The sequence below is a fragment of the Tiliqua scincoides genome, chromosome 2 (assembly GCF_035046505.1).
Source record: "Tiliqua scincoides isolate rTilSci1 chromosome 2, rTilSci1.hap2, whole genome shotgun sequence".
NCBI classification, from domain to species: Eukaryota; Metazoa; Chordata; class Lepidosauria; order Squamata; family Scincidae; genus Tiliqua; species Tiliqua scincoides.
Genome location: NC_089822.1, coordinates 223,170,709 through 223,193,405, shown reverse-complemented (window position 1 = coordinate 223,193,405; position 22,697 = coordinate 223,170,709). Strand labels below are relative to the sequence as shown.

General features: G+C 45.9%; 1 protein-coding gene across 1 annotated transcript in view; it reads right to left on the bottom strand.

Annotated features, from left to right (window-relative positions):
- PLXNA1 (plexin A1) overlaps positions 1 to 13,292 on the bottom strand; it is a 400,969-nt gene extending 387,677 nt beyond the window's left edge. Inside the window, exon 1 of the mRNA XM_066617858.1 lies at positions 13,227 to 13,292. The gene's annotated coding sequence lies outside the window, so the exon portion shown is untranslated. The remainder of the gene's footprint in view (positions 1 to 13,226) is intronic.
- Between the last annotated feature and the right edge of the window lie 9,405 nt (positions 13,293 to 22,697).

The window sequence follows — 22,697 nt, the reverse complement described above, 5'->3', positions numbered from 1 at the left end:
TAACCTCTCTGTGACCAATGTGCTTTGACATTTTTTTTTTCTTTTTCATTTCAAGATATGCTACCAATGGCAAGATGATGTAGCAGAGGAATCTCACACAGATAAGAAAAGCACAATAGCAGCAGGTCAGCCAATCAGTATGTGCAAAATTGCCATGAATTACTTTTCACGAGCACAGCTTTTTCCCTGACTCCTGTAAAGCCCCACTGCCCTTTATACACTAGATGTCGGCAACTGGTAACCTAAGGGCCACATACGAACCTCTGAGTGGTATCACCTGACCCCCTCCAAATGCCAAACCTGAAGGCAAAAGTAAAGTGCTACCAGCTATGATAACTGAACTTGTCAGTAGAGCACTGGAAGTGAGGTGGACTTGGTCAGTCTTGGAGTGCTATACTATCATGTAACAATGGTGTGGTGATTGAAGGAGGAAACCCTGGTGCTAGTGCCTCTCTCCTTCCCTTAATCTGCCCCTAACACAGGTCCAAAATTGACCAGCAATGTTGCCAACGCAAGGGCAAAGACGGAGAGAGACTACCTTCAGATGTTCCCGTCTCAGTTACAAAAGTCCAGGAGGACTGAGGCAAGGTTCTGGCTAAGTAGTAGTAAAATAGTAGTAGTATAGTAAAGAATATTTATATACTACTTTTCAACGAGCAGTTCACAAAGTGGTTTCAATCAACCACAGACAGGTAAAGAATTCCAACATGAAAGAGTTGTAGGCTGTTTAAAAAAAAAATTCAGGGGTTGGATAATACAAGCAGAAAAGAACAGAATTACCAGGCTTGGAAAATGATGGGCACTTACATGGTGCAAATCTTAGCAATAATATAAGCAAAATGATTACATGCATAACTTATAGAAACATAGAAGTCACTTAATGCATCCAACTTACAGTTCCCTAACCATACTTACTGCAGTATCAGCTTGTGGGAGAGAATCTGACCACAAAGAGATTCTTTCCCTGAAGGAGCCAAGCCAGAACAAATCTGAGCATCTATGGACTTGACCTTAAGTAACCTAGCTCCAAGGAGGTCATAAGATCCAATTAGATGGTTCTTGACCACCTGGGCATCCCTATTTGCCCTCTGACCTGGTCTTGTGGACTTAGATGCCTGGCACATGCCAATCCCAGTTATTGTTCTTGGTGGACTCAGACAAAGGAAGGCAATTCATCCACAAACTACCAATCTGCTTGATCATGCAGCATTTCTGCAAAGGCCATTATTTCAAAGTGACTTTCCAATTGAACCCTATGCTGAGGGTTTCTTTAAGGAAACATGTACAGATAGCCTCTGGCAGAACTAGTTTGTGATTATGCCAAGACTCACAGAGAAACTGAACAATGGACATTATAATTGACATAAGAAGCAGAACCCAGCAACTGCAGATATGTTCTAGCTTCAAAACCAACCCTCTCCCTCCACACACACACACAAACCTTATGCTGATATTGCTAATATTGCCGCAATGAGGTTAAAGACAGTGGATTGTGGATTCGAAGCGGAGGCAACAGACCTTGGCAAAAAATATCCTGGCCACCTATGATCAGGAAACATGTGGGCAGGAAAATTCTCTAGGAGCCGCTTTGAGTGGGAAAGAATCCCTCCCTCCAAGAATATTCTCAGCCACAGCAGTTAGCAACAGCCTAAACTGCAATCACTGATGGATTAAGCATTTAGCTAAGTATTCAACAGAGGAGGACCCCAGCAACATTACAGCCCCTGCTATGGTTTCATTATTTAGAGTTCCTCAGTGTGAAAGTGTGTCAGTTGTGCTCCCTCCACAGGGTTTTAAAAAATTCTCTATTATTTTGATTCCACTCGCTATTTTTTCATTGAAAAGCAGGGACGTAACTGCCCCGAGTGGTGGGCAAGAATGGCACCCTGACCCTTTGGTGCTGCATTGCCATTCCTCTCATGAAGAAAAGGAAACCAATGACTTCATAATTCATGAACATGATGCTTTGAAATGGAATTCTAGTTAAAAAATCATTCTCACTGTTTCTGTTTCCATTTTCTTTTTGATCAGTCAAGGAGATATTCGAGAATTCAGTTTCATTTTGTGAGGGGTGATTTCCAAATATTTTTACTTAAAAGGAATTGAGAGCCTGAGTTCTCAGGAGAATGGGAACAAAGGTTTCATCATCCTTATGGTTCAGGGCAATCTGCATCAGATAATGGTTTCAGAGGGGCCTTGGTGTAATAATCTAAACTTTGTTGTCCTGTGGTCCACTTTGTAGAGTGACATGCTGGACTGCTCATTCTGTAACAGTGAATCCCTCTTCCTTTTTCTCAGCATTGCATTGCTTTTGCAGCCACTTAACACAGAGCTATGAACACTTCAAACAACACAGCCATCTTGGTAGCTCCATTGTAACTGCATTAAAATGCACTTAACCACACCAAGGTACATTGAAGTGCATTGTGCCATGGTGGTTGCTTTTCCCCCCTATAACTACCAGCGGGAGCAGCTTAAGCTTTATTGAGCATTATGGTAAAGAATGCTCAGTTTAAATCCCCGGTGAAGCTCTTATTAGGACAAGGAAAGGGAAAAGACAGCTAGACCATTGTTCATCACTTATTCCAGGGATCCCCAACCACCCAGGCCATGGACTGGAACCAGGCTACACAGCAGGAAGTGAGCAATGGGTGAGCTGTCAGGGTCTGGGTGAAACCCTGGACCGCAACTTACCCCTAAGGCTGGCCTCAGCAGACAAGACACAGCAGGACGAGGGCAAGAGAGCACAGCGGGCAGCTGTTGGGGAATGAGCATCTGGCCTCCCCACGCTTCGCCTGGCCCCACCACTCCAGTGGGGAAGTGCTAGGGAACCCCAGGGCCTTCTGGGCCCTCTCTGGCTGATGATGCTGGAGGCAGGCAACCCGGCACCAGGCATAAATGCACGGCCCCCGGTTGCTCCCACCAGGGGGAGATAGGCTGAGGGACCTGCCATCCGCAGGCCACACAAGGCAGGAAGCCTCCTCAATGTCACGGATGGTGGAAGATACACCCCAGAAGGCAGGCAAGGAGGGAGCAGGCTGGGGGGAGACAGGCTGCAAGGGAGGAGGGAGATGCCACTAGCCACCAGGGAAAGACAGGGAAAAGGAGCTGGAACTCCTTTATGACCCTACCAGAGAGGAAGGGGTGAGACTGAGGGAGGCTGACCAGTCCCACAAAGCCCGGGGGGGGGGGTAGTGATGAGCAAGCAGTATAGTGAGGCAGGAAGCATGAAGCTAACAGCCACCTGCCTGGGGCCCATCTCAGGGCTGTAACCCCCAAAGGGATGAAAGCGGGGTAACGTAACCCCCTTCCCCCGGAGCCTAGTCTGAGGACTCCCAGTGGCCTCACCTAACAAGGTCCTTCTGGAAAGAATTCAGGAAACCACTTTCTTCCCAGCCATTAGCAAGGGAAGGCACCTGACAATCCCCCATCCTTCCCCTGGTCTGTAGAGAAATTGTCTTCCACGAAACCCGTCCCTGGTGCCAAAAGGTTGGGAACCGCTGCCTTATTCTAATCACTTTGCGCTCTAATAGGACTATAGCCAGTGGCAGAGCACCTGCTTTGAATGCAGAAGTTTCTAGATTCAGTCCCTGTGGTATCTCCAGAAAAGAATGGGAAATACCTCCACCCAAAACAGAGGCGAATCCTCTGCTGGTCAGTGTAACAACACTGATCTAGCTGAATCATCTGACTTGGTGTAAGGCAGCTTCCTACATTCCATGCTGTGCATACAGTCAAATTCTACTGAGGCCCAAAGCAATGTCTATATCTTCATTGTCACAGGCCCACAAGTGTGTTTTCAGAGAGGTTTGTGGGATTAAAGGAGCCTCAGGAAACCACATTTTCCCAGCTTCTTACTAAGAACAAGTGCTTACTCTCTTTTAGTAAGCACTGGCATTAGGAACCAGTCCCAAACTTTGGACTAAGGATGCCATGTCTGCACATGGAATCTTTTTTGGAAGAACACCCCCAACCCACCAAACCAGAGCGATCTCATCGCACTTCCAGTTACATTGTCCTTCATAGTGGGTCCTTGTCAACATGGCAGAGATCCAGCTCCAGGTTTTCAGCATCTTGACTGACAAACAGCAAGGAAAGTGTCCTGGAGTAAATGCCAAATATGAAGCCCTGTCCTTGCTGCCTTCTGCAAAAGAAAGGCTCCCAGATGTGAACGTATATCTCAGAGGAAATTAAGTGGCTTCAAAATCAGAGGGCCTGTCCTACAGTGTACTGCAGTGTGAAGTGCAATGTGCACAGGCCCAATGAGGGTAGGCAGGAAAGGCTTATATCTGGCTGGAACGCAGCCCAAATCAATGTGCAAAATGGCCCTCTACACTAAAACCATGGTTTTTTCAATAACCGCATTTATGCAGTTAGTGGTTTGGATAGTTATCACTTTACTAATTCACCCTTGAGAGAGAGGATATTCACTCTCCTAGTGTTTCAGTTGAGGATAACTGAGGCACAGTAATTGCCTTGAGGCCATCAGATGGGAGCTGCTGTTAGAACACATACACAACCCACATATGGAAATAGCAGAGTCCCTAGCAGCTGCCATGCACAAGAATAAGAAGAACATAAGACCAAGGTCCCTCCAGTTCAGCATTTGGTTTTTTAACAATGGCAAATTAGATGCCTATGGAAGCTCACCAGCAGAACATGATGGCCAGTCTCTGTTGCTTGTCTTAAGCCTGGTATTCACAGGTATACTGCTTTAGAACTTGGAGGTTCTGTAATTATAATAGGTATTGATGGGCTTACTGTATTTCCCATGGTTTCTCTAATGTTTTTAAACTGTTTAAGTACATCACCACATCTTGTGAGAATGAGGGCACAATCCTAACTGCATAAGTCCCTTGTGCCAGCCACGGAGGGTCGCAAATGTGCCGTAAAGCACATTTGTGCCTCCATAGGAGTAAGCTGCGCCAGTGCACAGAGGTGCACTAGCCCATGGAGGCCAGATTCAGCCTCCATGGCGGCAGCAGCAGGTGAGCACACCATCCGAGCTTGGCCAGCACAGGGGTCTGTGGGGGCGTGGGGAGGGCATGGAGGATGCGAGAGAGAGAGAGGCATTCTGGGGTGGGGGGGCAGGTGGCAGGTGTTCCTGCGGGTGGGCAGGCGGGGAGCAGAAGGCAGGGCCAGGACCCAGCAGTTATGCTGGATCCTACCCCCGTTCCTGGGCAGCGCAGCACAGCTCCAGGCTGTTTGATTCTGCTCAGATCTGCACCATGTCATCAGGTAAGTAAACCCATTGGGGCTGCTGCTGCTTTACCTGGGTTAAGGGGGAAAGTTTCCCCTTGCCTCGGGTTGAGCTACAGTCAGTCCCAACCTAGCGCTGGACACAGCACAGGCCACCTGACCTGCCTGTTCCAGCACAAGTTGGGATCGCGCTGTGAATTTCATGTTAGTTTTGCATTATGTGATGTTCTTTCTTTCATTGTTCCACACTTACTGCAAATCATGTGTGATTATCATTACCACACACACACACATTCTTATACAGTTCTAGTATTAGGAGAAAGAAAATATTTCTTTCCATCCATTCTCTTTCATATTGGCATTATATTACATAAACTAAACTAGACCCTGCATGTGAATTCTAAATCATTCTCAGCATGATTCAGACTTTCTTAGATTAGCCAGAATGTCATGTCTAAGCACCTTTTGACACAGAGAAATGGTCCGATGCAGACAGGCATACAGCCAAACGAAGCTGCTCAAATCTAGCTTCCACTAAAGCAGAAGCAGCCTCAGGTGGAGAAGGGACATAGGAACTCCTCAGAAATATGTGCACTTTCTAATAGTTTTTATTTTGTTTTTTACGTTTCACCCTATCTGCTTGTGACTTTACTGTCAAGGGACACAGCAGATAAAAATATGGCTGAGGAGAATGTCTAACAAAGTTGTGTCTGTCTGTCTGTCTGTCTGTCTGTCTGTGCAGCTCTTCATGCCAACCAGAACAACAAAATGTGTCTGCAACACTCATGGGTCATGGAGTGAAATTAAGACATGTAATGAATAGAGTCATTTTCTAGGGGATCACAGCTGCAAATTCTAGCCAGACCAGAATGTAAAACACACTATCCAGGCTTACAAGGTGAAACCCAACCATTCACTGGGGCTTAGCCCTGGAACTTGTTTTCAGTGCCAGGACTTAGAACCGGCACATATAAAATAAGAGAGTACTTTTGACATGTGCAGAGTGATTTCCCATCGCTGAGTAACCCAGACTACTCCATACAGATCTTAGAATGAAGAGTTTCTAGGTTCAAGAATGTGTCTTTCAAGCTTACTCGAGCCCTGGTATCTCTAATTACATAATCATAAGCCTTCCTATGTCCCTCCACTAGTTCCCCAGGTCAGCCACTGCCCCTTTAGATTGTGCCAGGATGCAGGAAGAAGCTGTTTGCTGCCTTCCTCCCACAGATGATCCAAAACTCTGCTGTACCCGCTACAGCTGCCCTTTCGATTGCAACAGCTCAGAGCTGATGGAATGGTTTCTCCTTTTCGCCTGCTGTGCTTATGTTCCTTGAAATGTGGAATTTTCTATTACAGCCCTTAGTGGGCAGTCTGCGGTATCGTTAATTACATCAGGAGAGTTTTGTGTTCTCCCCATGCTGGGTCATAAAACAAGAGGATTGTTCAAGGATTCTCAGTTTATGTTGAAGGAAAGGAGAAGAGTCAAGAGCAGCCAGTGGGGACAGAAAGGCTTCTGGACTGGCATGGTTTGATTACAGACATGGGGATTTTCCACATATTAGGCAAATGGATTCTGTTTCCTCAGAGCGAGTTTGTTTAAAGGCCATTAAGGTTGGTGGGGTTCTTTGAGGTCTTACTCCTGGACATGCTTAAAGATAAACTGGCATCTTATCAGGGAAAGGGCTGCCTTATTTTGTATGCAGCCAAAATAAGCAAAGTTAGAGTGGAAAAGTTAAGGGGAAAAAAATACCATGCTAATCCATTCCAAACAGTTCAGTCATCACTAGGCAAGAAGGCATACATAAACCCTGGACATTTTTGTTTGCTTTTCAGAATAACAAAATAAGCTTTTCTGGTTGCACTGAGTTATAAGCTGCTGGGCAACTGTTGCACTTGTAACACAAGCTGGTGTGCCCTAAAAGGACACAAGAGAGTACCAGCACATGATGCACCATCAAAGCATGGGGAGAGCCCATAAGTCAGTAATAAAGCATCTGCCTGGCATATAGGTCTCTGGTTCCTGACAACTCTTGCTAAAAGGACCTTAGATGGCAGGGCATCGAGATGCACAGTGAGCCAGAATAGGCAGCAGTGGTCTAGATCAGTGGTTCCCAACCTGGGGTATGTGTACCCCCAGGGGTACTTGCCAGGACCCTTAGAGTACTTGAAAAAGACTTGGATAATGGCAAGAAAAGGCAGATCTGTATAAGAATGACTTGCGGGGATGGCAAGGTAGGAAGGAAGGCAGGCAGCTGGCTGGCTGCAAAAGCCCCAGCAACTGTTACTTTCTGGTCATTAATTTGTGTATTTTCAGATATGGATCAGTACTTGAAAACATTTAAGTTTAAAATAAGAGCAACTATATTAATTATAAACATTTTGCTAAAATGAGGGGTACAAATTATGGAAATGGGCTGCCAGGGGGCATGCAAATGAAAAAAAACATTGGGAACCACTGATCTAGATTATGCATAGTGCCGTCAGCATATATGATGCTGATGTGCACAGAGGGAAAAGAGATATCCCTATCTTGCAGCACAATCCTATGATCAGGTTGAACTGCCAGAATTTGCATTCCAGCAATGCCGCCCAAGCTATGGCATCACATTATGTGATACCATATAGAGTTTGACTGACCAGTGCCAGCAAACACTACTGGTTGGGCAGCAGAGGCCTGACTGGAGCCCCTGGCGCCAATGAGTCAGCAGTGGGGGCAGGCTATGGGAAGGGAGGGGAGCGAGTGGAAGGACTGGCAGCGTAATTCGGCAAGGAGGGGGGAGAAACTGGGGGTGGGGAGAAGGTGGGAGCAGGTGGATCCAGCGGCAATGGCGCATGTCGGATCTTACCGCTCCATTGTTAACCTCCTTGCCCCTTTTCTCTCCTTGGGCATACGCCACCAAAAACGAGGCGTATGTCCAAGGAGACCCAGAGGCAGCCCCTAGATTTGCGTGGAGGTAAGTAACTTTTACTTACCTCCCATTTGCTCTTGGTTCACCTACCCCACCCTTGTTTGCAACACATGCCTTTCTGGTGCAACTGCATCGGCGCTAATGGTGAGAAAAAGAATTGGGGCCCTAAGTGTCTTATGATCGACAGACCAATTACTTGGTTCAATATAGGATATATTCTAGGTATACATTTACATTATCTGCATCATTTACAGTTGAAGGTTTGTTTTTGTGTGGATTTAATTTAAAAATTTTAAATTTATATACTGCATAGACATGTATATAATGAATATATACATACATATATACATATCAATATGCTTATATACATATACAGTATACATATAATGAATACATACATTTTTAACCTAGGGAATCATTCTCATCATAAACTCTATATTAGGACCATGTGATTAGAGCCATAATATGTCTGGCTATTTTTAGCCAGCATTTGCTAAATAGTTACTGGACAAATAATTCCATCCTGTCCAATTGTGATGCATCAAAAGGAGAGGGGGGAAAAATAAACCCTTTTTGGAAGAAGGGGATCTCCTCCTTCCCCAACTCCCACTGTGGGGTTTTTTGAAAGACAAACACTATCCTCATGATCTACTCCATGCTGCACTTGTGACGGATGGAAAAGGGGCTAATTAGCAGCAAACGTGATGTTGGAACCTGTCAGTTCCTCGGAGACCACCGGTGCCCATTTCATCTAGGCCACCCTGAAGCTGTCAGACAGGAATACTCTCTAGATTGATATTTCTTAATCTAAGTCTATTTTCCAGGTCATCAAGTTGACATCCCTGCACCTCACTGTTGCAGGCAAGGCTCCTTAGATAAGCATCAAGTTCAGCCACTATTATTTCCAAGTCCCTGTCCCCCAACTCCCACCCCCAGCCACAGGCTCCTATCCAGCTAGCTTTTATAATAAACAAGCAAGCAAACAAATAAATTTGAACTGAAGTTTTCCTATCCCGCCTTGTGACCTAAGTGACTTCATAGGATCTATCTGCTCTAGCCTCTCTACATTGTGTGAAATCAAAAACCAAAGGCCAGAATCCTCCTTGAGAGATACCAAAGGATAAAGGAAAGATTCATGTTCTCTTTTCTTTGAAGCAAAGACCACAGAATGGTGACAGTGACCTCCCAACGAGACAGTGTTCAGGGGCAAGACCAAATGGTAAATATTAGTATCTTTGCCGTTTAAGGAAGGAGACATCACTGGTAATCTGAAACAAGGTTATAAACACAGTTTTAGCATCAGGCACTGTCTGCACTGGAGCTCAGCTGTTTTCTATTCTGTCTAGTACACTCTTAATGCTTACAAAAGAGAGGTTAGGCATCGCAGGTCTAATACAGGAAGCCTTCAAGGGAAGCCCTCAGCAGTATAGCACTAACGTTAGTGAGCTGGTAGGTTGATTTGCTCTGGAAAGTTCCTTATTTAATTTTAAAAAAACCCACAAAAGCTAATCACTGTTTGAGCATGAACAGAGCTGGTTCCACCAGCCACTGATTTCTGCTATTTTTTTTTAAAGGGGTCTTCCCAATATCTTGCACCTGCAACTGAAACCAAAAGCGAGAAGGTTTCAAAAAAAAACAACACAAAAAACTAGAAGACTGAAGATGTCATGAGCCCGGAGCAGAGACTAACAGCACAAACCTGGCCATGTCTACTCAAAAGTGAGCTCCATTGAATCTAATGGGACTAGTGGCCCAATCCTGTGGGAATGCTGTGTGGCCAGAACTTTGGTTCCAGCGGCACAATGTGCTTTACAGCGGTCGCAAAAGCTGCAGCGCCATTCAGCATAGCTGGGCTGCCGCCACATGTTGTGAGAGGTCATGGCCATGCTTTAGTGGCCTACCAACGAGACCCAGTGCAGTGGGGCAGGCGGGCAGAATGGGGTGGGAAGGGAGGGGGCTTTGATCAAGACTGGGAAGGGGGAGATATTGGTAACAGCAGCACAGCTGATATCCTATCCCCCTTAACAGCCTCAATCCCCTTCCTGGGTCCATTCGGACTTGCACCTGAAAAATCACTTATGCAGGTTCAAGCTGCCATGAGCTTTGGGAAAGGTAGAGTACAGTCAGACAGACCCATTTGGGCAGCAGCATACTTCCAGGCAAGGGGATTATAAGTGGTTGAGAGGACTGAGGAGGAGAGTCAAACGCAAATGACACCCAAACATCAGTGTTCAGCCTAGCGCACATAGGATATATGTTCTATATGCTTCAGTTCTTCTAATATGGGAAGGAGTCGATACATGCTGTGAGTCAATACATAGAACAGCAGTTTGAGAGGACGGGGATCCTCATCCTAAGTCCTCTCAACCACATACAATCCCCTTGCCTGGGAGTAAGCTGCTGCCCAAATGGGTCTGTCTGTTATTTCTGATTCAGACTATCTCAAGTAATGCTACAATGGTGAGGGCTGTAGCTTAGTTGTAAAGCACAAGCTTTGCATGGCAAAGACCCCGGGTTCACTCCACTAAGCCCTCTACAAAGGATCTCAGCTAGCAGGTACTGGATTACAGCTCTCTGGAGGGCTATAGCTACTCAGAGTAGACAACTGCAGATAGGCTGTAGCATGATCCAGTACAAGGTAGAGTCATATACTTATGTGTACCACTGTCTCAAACCAGCACCAAAGCATTTTCTCTTGTGACAATCTCCGTTGTGTGAGGGCAGAAACTAATTTCAAGGACATGAGCAAGAAGGCCCATTTGCAGAAGGGATCTATGGATTATTCCTTTCTATGTCTTTCTCACCTTATTGCCATGACTCAGAGCAGGTTATAAGGGATCCTTCACAGAACCATAGGGTCAGAAGGCCACCCAGTTCCCACCACATGGCAAGATCACACACCCCCATCAGCCCTCTACAGTTCAACACACATGGATTCCAAACCACAGTGCACTCAAAGCAGCAGTCCTTTTCTGTTCATGTCACAGCTGTGGGAAAACATGTTAGGGTGCAGAGCGACAGGTTCAAAGTCGCCCAGAAAGCTTCATGACCAAACACAGTTTTGAACCCAAGTCTCCAACATAACAATCCAATTGCTCTAATGAACCATATTGACTTGACACAGCAAGGATAAATGGCAGGAGCTATATGAAACATAGGTGGTCTGAGAGCCAGTTGCAACCCTTGCAGAAATCTACCCTTTGTTAGTACTACATTTGCATCACTATCCACATGCATATTTCCAGCAATCTTGCTTCTGCTGTTGCTGACCCCCTGCCCCTCCCGTTCTAGTCACCATCTGTTCTACAGACTCAGATCAGTGGGGTCTCCTTGCAAGCCAGTGGCAGGAGGCGAGCCAAATCCCTTAAGGATGTTAGCCTGCCTCCTGGCCACATGCACATGCACCCCTCTGTGACACATGCAACATGTGGATGGACACAAGTCACTTATTCTCCTTTTAAGATCATCCTGTGAAGCCTATTTAAAATTAAAATGGATCAAGAAGACGCTGGTGTAAATAATGCATTTGTGGCATGCTAGACAGTTTGCAAAGCCTGTATTCATTGCCTAGTCTTAGTTAAAGAAACTCAGCTCTTGCCTACGACATCATTAAAAATGCATCCTGGTTTCAGCTTCAAGCTTCACATACTTACCACTGAGAAGCAGGCATCTCAGTTATCCTTCTAGCCTTGTTCTTACTCTCAGCTGGCTCTAATAAATCTCACATTGGGCCATACGCCTCTGGGTTCCAGTGTGCATAAAAATATACTCTTGCATTTGTTTCTTCTGAGCTGATATTCACAACTTAAACGAGCACCCTCTGCTGTTTTGGGAATCCAGGAAAACTAAGATCATTTGCATGTGGCCATGCTTCTCTGAGCAGTCCTCCTAGAATTCAGATAGCTGGCTCAGAACAGCGAAGAACCTTTGCCATGAAAGGGCTCAATTTTTGCCTGGGCTCAGCCTTGGAACATATGTTCAGTTTCTGGCACAGGTCAAAGCCTAATAACCAAATGCCTCTGAGCACGTGGAGAGTCTCTTTCCTTTAATTCTGAATAATTACAACCTGCTAACATGCATCTGAGGACAATCTTCCAGACTGCAGAGGAAATCTTGTGGGAGATCCCAGGGCATGTCTGAGAGCACATGATGCGGCCCCCCACCCCAAGCCAAACTAGGCCTGGACAGTACCCACCTGGAACACAACCTGACAACCTCACATATACTGCTCTGAGCTCTGTAATACAAAAAAAGGTAGGACGTTAATGTATTTTTTTTTGAAAGGCAAGCTTAAGCCCCAATGTCACTCATTTTAGAAATTAAGTACCAGCAATAGGCTTCTTAAGCTTTGGAGTAGCCCCCTCAGAGCAAAGAAAAGACATTTTTGTGTTATCAGATACAACATAAAACTCAGTTGCTGGTGTTTTTTCTCTTGGCAGTACAAAATAAGGCAGCAGTAGGATGTAGTGCAGGGCCAGATCATCCATGAGGCAAATGAAAGTGGTTGCCTAAGGCAGCATGTTGGTTGGGGAGGGTACCCATCTATTTTTTTACCCTATTGGTCCACCTATTTGCCTCCATTGATCTCCCTTCTCCTTCCACTCCCTGGAAGGGGGGGGGGGAACAGAGAGGAAGAGAAAATGTGGAGGAGACGAGAGTGCTTAGCTAGAACCTTAGAGAGTGGGAAAAGCAGAGGCTAGCACATCAATAGGTGGGGGCAGTGTTTAGCATGCTACCTCTAGTGTAAGGAGGTCTTGATGTAGGGGCCTCATGTAGTTGGCCTGAGGCATGCTCTAAAATCCCCACTGGACAAACAGAGGGTACAGTATCAGACTATGAAAGATACAGAAGGTGTGCCTAGGACTCCCAACACCATCAGTCAAAACTTAAGTGGGTACAGAACCCTCCTACTGCGTCTGGCTAAGGGTCAAAAAGAAGTCGGTGCTTCCCCAGCAATGTTTTAAGTCTAGCAAACCCCCCCCCATATGAACACTCTAGATAGGGTTCATGAATCCTTTTAAATGATGTGAGCTGATTCCCAGAGTTCCAGCAGGATATACATTTTTAGAAAAAAGAAAAAGAAATAATGTTGACTGAGAAAGAGAGGGCTAGGCTTACCTGTTCAGGAGCTGGAGATGGCCCAGCTCTTCCAAGAGCTGCCTGAAGTTGTTGACAGAATCTTTCCCTTAACAGACCAATACAGTTCTCAAAGGGTCCAAAAGTAAGTGCCTGGCATATGACACAAGAAGAGTTGTTGGCATGTCCTCAGAGGCAGGCACAGCAAGAGTTGGATCAATCTGTCGCCAAGAACTATTCGCCACTGGAGAGGCACAGTTTAAGCGCTGTCTTCTGTGCAATGAAGTGGGAAGCACAGTCCAGTGAGACTGAAGATAACTGGAAATTCCAATTGTGTGCAAAGGTCCACCCAGGAAAGAACCCTTCTCTTTACGTTTTGGTTCCTCCCTTTCCCTGGGTCTCATTTCCCTCTCAATGTAATGCAGAGTTCAAAATGCTGGTTACAGGAATATGTTACAAGAGGATGCAGGAAGATCTGTAAAGCACACGCAGAGATCGTTTCCATAGAAAGAGTGCCATCTACTGACACATAAATAAGACTCCACACAGCATCATTCACTTCCACACACACACACACACACACACACTGAATAAAGTTCTTGTTATGCACCATAAATCTGTATCTAAACCAAGGGATTAAGAATCCCAGCACAGGAAAGAACGTCTCTGCAAAGGGCCTTCTCTTGAGCAGTGGCAAAGTCAGGAGGAATTGCATACAACCTTGCAATATCATATCAAATTTCTTCCAGCCAAGATTAATTAATATGGCTTCCTTAGAAAGATTTCTAACCTTGCCCAATTCTTTCCTGCACTGAACAGCCTATTGTTCCAAGAGGGTGTCAGGTCTACAGAGGTGTCTGCCTTTTTCATTGTTTCAGGAAATTAGCTGGTACTGGTGCGGCATGGTGGCTAAGTGCATGAGATATGAATCTAGGCCTTCACTAGTTCAAACTGCACCTCTGCCATGAACCTACTGGGGTGGTCTTAGGCAAGCCACTTAGCTTCAGCTGCTATAACCCCTGCTAACTGGGTAAGAGGCACTTTTTAAGTGGGTGCTCTTTTATTTAGCGGGGAGGGGGAGGAGTAACTGGCCCTCCTCACCCCAGCACTGTCTTTTCTAGTAGCTGTTTGCTGGTGTTCTTCTGCACCCTTTTAGATTGAGAGCCCTTTTGGGATAGGAAGCCATTAGTTATTTGTTTGATTTTCTCTGCAAACCGCTTTGTGAACTTTCCGTTTAAAAGCGGTATATAAATACTGTTGTTAATAATAATAGAATTATACTTACCCTGTAGGGTTGTTAGGACAGTTTCATTGTGAAAATATATGTGAAGCACCTTGAGCATTCAGAAAGCACCATGTACACACTTAATAAAATATGAATCTTAAAACTAGTCAAAACCTACTGCAGGACTACCTGCCCCCTTGAAATGTAAGTGGAGGGAAAAAAACAAACTCTGAGCTACGGATCAACCTTTGCAAATGTTAATTAATGAGAATATGTGAGCTTTTTAAACTGCCCATCCTAATATAGATGAGAGAAAATCTACTTCTGTAGAGGCAAGGAATTAAAACTGGCCACTTGGAAGCATTACTGATCTGTTTTCAGAGCATGCAGTTGGAATGGTGTTGAGAAGGGTGCTCCTTTTAAGGTCCATTTCCCCCCAAATCCTCCTAATGCTGTAAGTAGTTCTCCTTTTGTAAACCACTCTATAGTGGCCACATAGTGGGCAGGAGGTCTGCTTTTCAAAATGATGCTTAAGAACATAAGAACAGCCCCGCTGGATCAGGTCATAGGCCCATCTAGTCCAGCTTCCTGTATCTCACAGAGGCCCATCAAATGCCTCAGGGAGCATACAAGACAACAGGAGACCTGCATCCTGGTGCCCCCCCTTGCAGCTGGCATTCTGACATAGCCCATTTCTGACATAGCCCAAAGTCAGGAGGTTGTACATACACATCATGGCTTGTAACCCGTAATGGATTTTTCCTCCAGAAACTTGTCCAATCCCCTCTTAAAGGCATCCAGGCAAGATGCCATCACTACATGCTGTGCAAGGAGTTCCACAGACCAACCACACACTGAGTAAAGAAATATTTTCTTTTGTCCTAAATCTCCCAACACTCAATTTTAGTGGAAGTTCTCTGGTTCTGGTGTTGTGTGAGAGGGTAAAGAGCATCTCTCTATCCACTCTGTCCATCCCCTGCATGATTTTGTATGTCTCAATCATGTCCCCCCTCAGGCACCTCTTTTCTAGGTTGAAGAGGCCCAAATGCTGTAGCCTTTCCTCATAAGGAAGGTGCCCCAGCCCAGTAATCATTTTAGTTGCTCTCTTTTGCACCTTTTCCATTTCCAGGATGTCCTTTTTGAGATGTAGTGACCAGAACTGGACACAATACTCCAGGTGTGGCCTTACCATCGATTTGTACAAAGACATTATAATATTAGCCGTTTTGTTCTCAATATATTTTCTAATGATCCCAAGCACAGAATTGGCCTTCTTCACTGCTGCTGCACATTGGGTTGACACTTTCATCGAGCTGTCCACCACCACCCCAAGATCTCTCTCCTGATCTGTCACAGACAGCTCAGAACCCATTAGCCTATATGTGAAGTTTTGATTTTTTGCCCCAAAGTGCTTGACTTTACACTTACTTACATTGAAATGCATTTGCCATTTTGCTGCCCATTCTGCCATTTGGAGAGATCCTTCTGGAGCTCCTCACTATGTTTCAGTCTTCTGTGTATAGAAGGTGCAAAAGAGAAAATTAATATTATCCACCCTACAAGTATGATGCTCACCCCTGGGAAATTTTCACCAGGGCGATCTTATCAAAGCTCTTCTTCCTTCTGTTGGAATTCCTCACATGTTCCTCCTGAGAAACAACCCACACATTTGTTTCAGTTTTGCTTTTGACAAAACGTTGGTGTCATACTTACCCAAATTCCTATTCCTTCATCACATGTTTCTGTGCACTTCCACATTTTCAGTTTCCACATTTATTCAGGAAGCATTTCCCAGAAGCAAGATGGTTTTCAGTAGAGGAATCAAAAGGCTAGCACACCCCATCGGACACTTGTGTGACCCCAACCTAACATTCCTTTAGCGGAGGTGGGGCGCGATCACTCTACATCTACTTTCACTGCTGTGGGGAGCCCTGTTGCAGGTCGCACCGGGCTCCCTGCAGCCCCCCCCCCAGCCGCACAATCCTGGGGATTGTGCTGCTGCCTCCTCCCTGCCTCCAGGCTGCCCTTGCCCCTTAAGGGGGCAGGGGCTAGGGCCCACAGGCTGTGGTGTGGCAACGCCCCAGTTTGAAAAGCCCTGCTTTAGGCTCCAAGTGACAGCTTGACATATGGGATTGGGTAATTATTTTGTGTTTTTTCCTGTACTACAGTATTTTGACTCATTGATTGATTGCTTAATTGTGATTTGTGTGTGCGTTTAATTGTGCAGTTTTTTTCCCCTTTCTTGTATTACTTTGACTCTTCATAAATAATACTTAAAAAGATTATCAAACCAAAAAATGAACAAAGCGTTAAAGTTTTTTGGCAACCTTCAGTCTCGAAAGACTATGGTATCGCGCTCTGAAAGGTGGTTCTGGAACAGCGTCTAGTGTGGCTGAAAAGGCCGATTCGGGAGTGACAATCCCTTCCACACTAGGAGCAAGTGCAGTCTGTCCCTGGCCTGCCTCCCTGGCTATGGGCCTTCCTTCTTTGCCTCTTAGCTTCAGACTGTTGGCCAAGTGTCTCTTCAAACTGGGAAAGGCCATGCTGCACAGCCTGCCTCCAAGCGGGCCGCTCAGAGGCCAGGGTTTCCCACTTGTCTTTTCTGAAGAATTCGTTAATACTGTGGCATCCCAAAATAAAGGACATCCATTGTGAAAGCTGGCATTCAAACTAAAAATACTTCATATAGAAGTGGTCTAGACTTGTCTGGTCTTCAATAGCTAGAACAGCAAAAGATAAACTATATAGGCTGCAATACTAATAATCACTAAAGCAACTTTCTCAGCAGAATATAAAATGAGCTGACAGAGCCAGTGGCCTAAGAGTTGGAGAAGTTCCCCATATTGCTGTGGTCAGGAACAGTGAATTAACTGTGTGCTGTCCTCTTAAATGCAGCCCTGTTGCCAGCCCCCCTTATTAGACTGACTGAGGCCCTGTGTTAGGAGCCCTGCCAAGGTACTGTATATAACCTTGCAAATAAATTTAATAAACAAATTAGTTAAGCGACCAACCCCCTGCATGGAGCTTGAAATCTACAGATAAGATTCCATGGAGAACACACCAATCACTGCCATTAGCCTCATGTGCTCTTTAGAAAAGGCAAATCCAATATGATCCTCCCTGAGAGCATTGCCTACATCTGCTTGTGGTGGAAAATAAATCTTCCACACATAATGTTTGTTGGCCTTCGTTTTTGTTGATAAGCAAATTCTTCAAACCCAGCAATCCTAATTATAAGACCCAATGGGCACTGACTAGGTCTGCTGCTGCACATTTCAGATAACCATGGCTGTTAGACATCACATGGACATTTCTGGATTCAGGAAGCTGTGTTATAGCTAAGAGTTCACTCAGATGTTCAGGATGGGTGGACGCACCCAATCCCAAGCCAGAACAAGTTTGCATCTCACAGGGTATCCCAGCCAGCTGGAGAGGACAGACTTGTCCTCTCAACTCTTCTGCTTTGGAAAAACACAAGCTCAGTTGCAATGTGCCTGCTCTTCATTTTCATTCTAGCAGCATGGTTTCAATGACAGGAATAAAATGCAGGGGCCTCGCTGGTTCTGTAGCAGGATTTAATTCGCTTCTCATGAGACAATTGAGAACAGCAGGGAGTTGAAACTAGGCACAAGCGAAAATGTCTTTTGCTAGTCCCACCACAGCTGCAACTTGGAAAATGTCTATATCTGAACAGGAAAAGGCCCAGACAGTGGGGCTTTCAGAGGGGCTTCCTCCACAGGAGTCAAGTTTTCCCTGCCCCTTCTGAGAGGGTATTTTAGTAGTGACAGTAAATAGCCATCAATTCTTTGAACTACTTTTGAAGAGTAATTCAAAGCTCACCAAATGCAACTCTCATATCAAGACATTCTGGGATCTCAGAATTTGAGTTCCACACCAAGCAAAGTCTTCGCATATCCCACCCAAATCATCCAACTGGCCAAATGGCATAGGCCAGTTTTTACACTGCTCCCAAGAACAGAAACAAAACGCCGGAACCCTAAAAACAGAGTAGCATTAAAATATGTATACATTAGTCACCTGGACCCAGCCCCAGTGGCCAGGGTTTCCTCAAGAGCAGGGGTCTCCTCACATGTAGGGGCCTCCTGGGGTTAAGTCACAAGTACTGCCAGGACTGGTCCCCCAGGCAGGGCATCTCCCCGAGAGTAGGACCTAGGGCCTCCTGGGAGCATCAAACAGCCACTGGCTGGAAAGGGTGGGGCCAGCTAAGCCAGACACAGGCTTCATAAGCAGCCTAGGGTAGCAGCAACGCCAGAGGGGGTAGCAACCCTGGCCTTATTCTGCAGGTTCATGACCCAAAGGGGAACTTGACTGCCTTGGTCCTTGAGAGAGTGAGCCAGGACTGGGAACCCGCCTGGGCTGACCTCAGGAGAAGCAAGGCCACAGGCCTGAGGACTCCCAGCCAACTCTCCCAAATGCTGGACAGCTGATCGAGGTCCAAACACTGAGGCACCTGGGGCCCTCCTGAGGACATCTGGGCTGACCCCAAACACCAGTGCTGCAGGTGACCAACCTCTGGGGAACCCATATTCTGGGGCAACAGGCACCAGCCGAGGAGCTCCGCCTGGAACCTCGAGGGGTTGGGGAATGATCCTAACGTGCACTGATGGCACAAGTCTATGTAAACCAAAAGGGCCTGTGACGTAACAGGCCCCGTGAATGTTAAACGTCTGACTCAAGTAAACTGCCTGTGCAAAGCGACCATGTCTGTCTCCCGTCCTTCTGTCTGTTGATGACCACCCATCATTAACGGTAAGCTACCCTGTGTTCGGTCTCATACCAGGGGGTGGGGTCTTTGCCCGCTATGGACATTACAACATTACACAGACAAAGCCTCCTCTGATTCTAAATGTAGGGGCTCACAAGCGCAGTCTCCAAGTGCAAAATTGCACAGAAAAACATATGCTCAGGAAATGATTTTCAGAAATGCAATGCATCATATAACTGTGTGTGGGATCAAATCTTTACCAATCTCTGTCATTCATAAATATAATTCAGACAGTACATTCAGGCTTAGCATATGATAAAGCTGTCACTGAGAACACAACAGGAGGCCAGACAAGTGACTCATTTCATATATGGACTTGAGCATATGAATTGAAGCAAGATAACATCTCACATGTGTAGAAATTATCATCACACACAAATTACACCTCCCACTTTGCATTAGTGCTAAGATACTGAGCTACGAATCAGGACTTCTCCCTACTTAAATCTTACCTCCGTCATTAATTCACTCAGCGCACAATCCTAACCCTGTGTTGTATCCAACACAGGGTAGGAGGCTGCTGGAGGTCACCTTTCGTTCCCCATCCTGCCCTATGGGGTTACTTGGATATGAGCCAGTTATTTAGCTGGCATAAATCCAGGTAGCCCATGTAGGGCTTTCAGGACCAGGAGCAGAGTTTAGGCTATGGCATGCGCCGCCTCTGACAATCCTTTACCCTGCTGGACCCGATCCTCCCTCCCCCCACCCAGAAATGCCCCCACCCCAGAATGCCTGTCCTCCACCCTCTCCCACCCCCTCTGCCACCCATTGCAACACTCGTCTGCTCTGGCAGGCTGGCGCATGTCCTTGTGCTGGTACAGCCACCTCTCAAGTCAGTGCAAATGTGCCTTACAGCACATTTGTGACACTCGAGAGTCAGTGTAGATGGCCTGCGCCAGCACAGGTTTGTATTAGGATTAGGCTGCCCACTCTTCAGTTGAAGTATGGGGTAACCATACATACCTTACAGCAGTGTGACTGCTGTGGACCAGTGATGGTCCACAGACTGATGCTGGTCCATGAGCCATTGGTTGATGGTTCACAGAAAATTTCCAGGAAAGAAAACAACAATAGTAATAATAAGCCACAGATATGGCACTGGTCCCTGGCACAGGGGGGGGGGGAAGGTTGCCAGTCTGCTACATCACACATTTTGAGAAGCACTGCTTCACAGGATTGTTGTATTACCACAAGATAATACATGTGAAGCATTTTGCACTATACAAGTGTTGAGTATTATCAGTTTGCATGGCTAGCATAGCCCACAGGCATACAACTCCACATTGCAGTATGGTTTGTTTGTTTTGTTACAGTCCCTGCTTTCTACACCCCTGCTACGCAACACTTACAGCCCAATCCTGAGCTTATGGGCATCTGATGAAGCAGGGGTACCAAAGTGGCTACCACTGTATCCAGCATGTGCCAGGAAGCAGCCAGAAGTCTCCTTGGGGGAAAGGGACTTACTGAGCACTATACTCCCAGGTCAGTGTAAGTGGCTTACGCCTTCCCAGCACAACTTTAGGATTGTGCTACCAGTCATATGACTCCAGTGTCCTTTGTTATTTTGTCCTTGTTGCCCAAAGAAACAAAATGGTAGAATAGGCTGTATCACATCATGTGAATAAAGGAAGCTTGACCATTGATTCATGTAGTTCTGTACTATCCACACTGGCAGAAAATCTCCAGGATTTCATATAGGAATTTTTCCTGGAGATACCAAGGGTTGAACCCAAGACTTTCTGCATGCAGAGGATGTGCTCTTCCACTGAAGTGTAGCATCTTCAGTCTCTGAGCAGGGTATCACATTTTTTACAAATGATCCTAACAGGAAAAGCTCCTTGCATGCAGAAAACTAGTGTTCTAGCATTCCTCTAGGCTAGAATGTTTCCTTATATGTGCTAGTTTTCTACTTGTAGATAGTTACAGTACTATTTACAGAGAGGAGTATCCCTCCACTTGCAGCTTGAAGTAGAACAGTCAGCTCTACCATCTCAAGGGTTTACCTGCTCATTCTGCTGCATGCATACACTGGCCCTCAGGAAACATGGGGCAAGCAATGTGCTTGTGAAAACTCAATTTTGGAAGCTAATTGTCTTCAGCAGAGTTCAGCTGAGGACAATGCTGTATTCAAGGGCATTGTCCCTTAAAGGAATCTCTCCCTCTCCCAAGAATAAAGCCTCCTTTGCTCCCAGGCGAGGTGCTGCCACTGTCATTCTCCAATCCACTTGCCATTGCCAAGAGCTAATTGCTCCAGTATTAACAGCATTTCATGCCTCAGCACATAAGCTGGTGCAGTAACTGGAAAGGGTGCCCCCCCAACTCTGGTGCTGTCAGCTGCATGTTTAAATCTTTGTGACACCTGTGTTCCGAGGCACAGGCTGCAAGTTCACAATTGGGGCTTTCCTGCAATCAGCACAAGCAAAGCTAGGATGCTGAACAGTATTTTAAAGAGCCATTGAGATTCATAAAAAGATCTGGGCTGTCGGTGTAGAAAGAAGTACCACGTTAGACAAAAACTAGCTCTGCCCAAACCATTTCCCTCCTAACTTGCAATGCTCCGTGAACCCAGGTCTATATTTGTTTCCCCTGAAGTTTAGGGGTGTCAGTGTTCCTAAGACCACAATCCAGGCTCAGTTTAGCACCTTGAAGTCCCCTTGATTTCAACAAGTAAGAGAGTCAAGCCTATGCTTTACTCTCCCTGAATCAATGGGTTCATATGTGCTGCACTTTGTCTAATCATAATAATTACAAAATTAGCTTTAGGGACAACTGTGTTCTGTGGAGTTAGCTCTCTCTCTCCCCCTATGGTTGCTCAAAATAATTATGCAAATCAATGCAATTTATGCAAATTGCCTTATTTTGTACAACCTCATGCAATATGCATGCTTTTTTTGTTTTGTTTAACTCATTGATTGTCATTCTACAGTATTCTAAATTCTTTGCCAAGAATGCAATAGTGGGAGAAGAAACATGGCACACTTCTTGTCCCTTCTGCATCTCTCTGGGTATCTCTCATACAGCACAATCCTACACACATTTACTTATGAAAGTAAGACCTGTTGTGTTCAATGGAGCTTACTCCCTGGAAAGTGTGTATAGGATTGCAGCCAGACAGCCCAGCCTAGCCCAGCGCAAATTCCACCATGGCAATGCAGCAGCACTGGCACTGTTCTGCATCCTCAAGGGGAAGCTGGGAGCTCCCCCCAAGGTAAGGGGATATTTGTCCCTTTGCCCCCAAGATAAGCTCTAGCAGCCACAATGGGGCAATTTGGACCTGAGCTAGCTCAATTGCTGGCGCAAGTGTATGTTGCCCTTTGCCCCCAGATAGGGTCTGGGAAGAGGGATAGGATGAGGTGTGTGCTGCTGCCACTGATCCTACCCTCTCCTGGGCCTGATCTGCCCACCTCAACCCCTGTCACCACTCTGTCCCTACCCTGTTCTGCCCCTGCCTGCCCTTCCCTCATTCCTGCACCTTTCAGCACAGAACTCACCATGTCCAGTG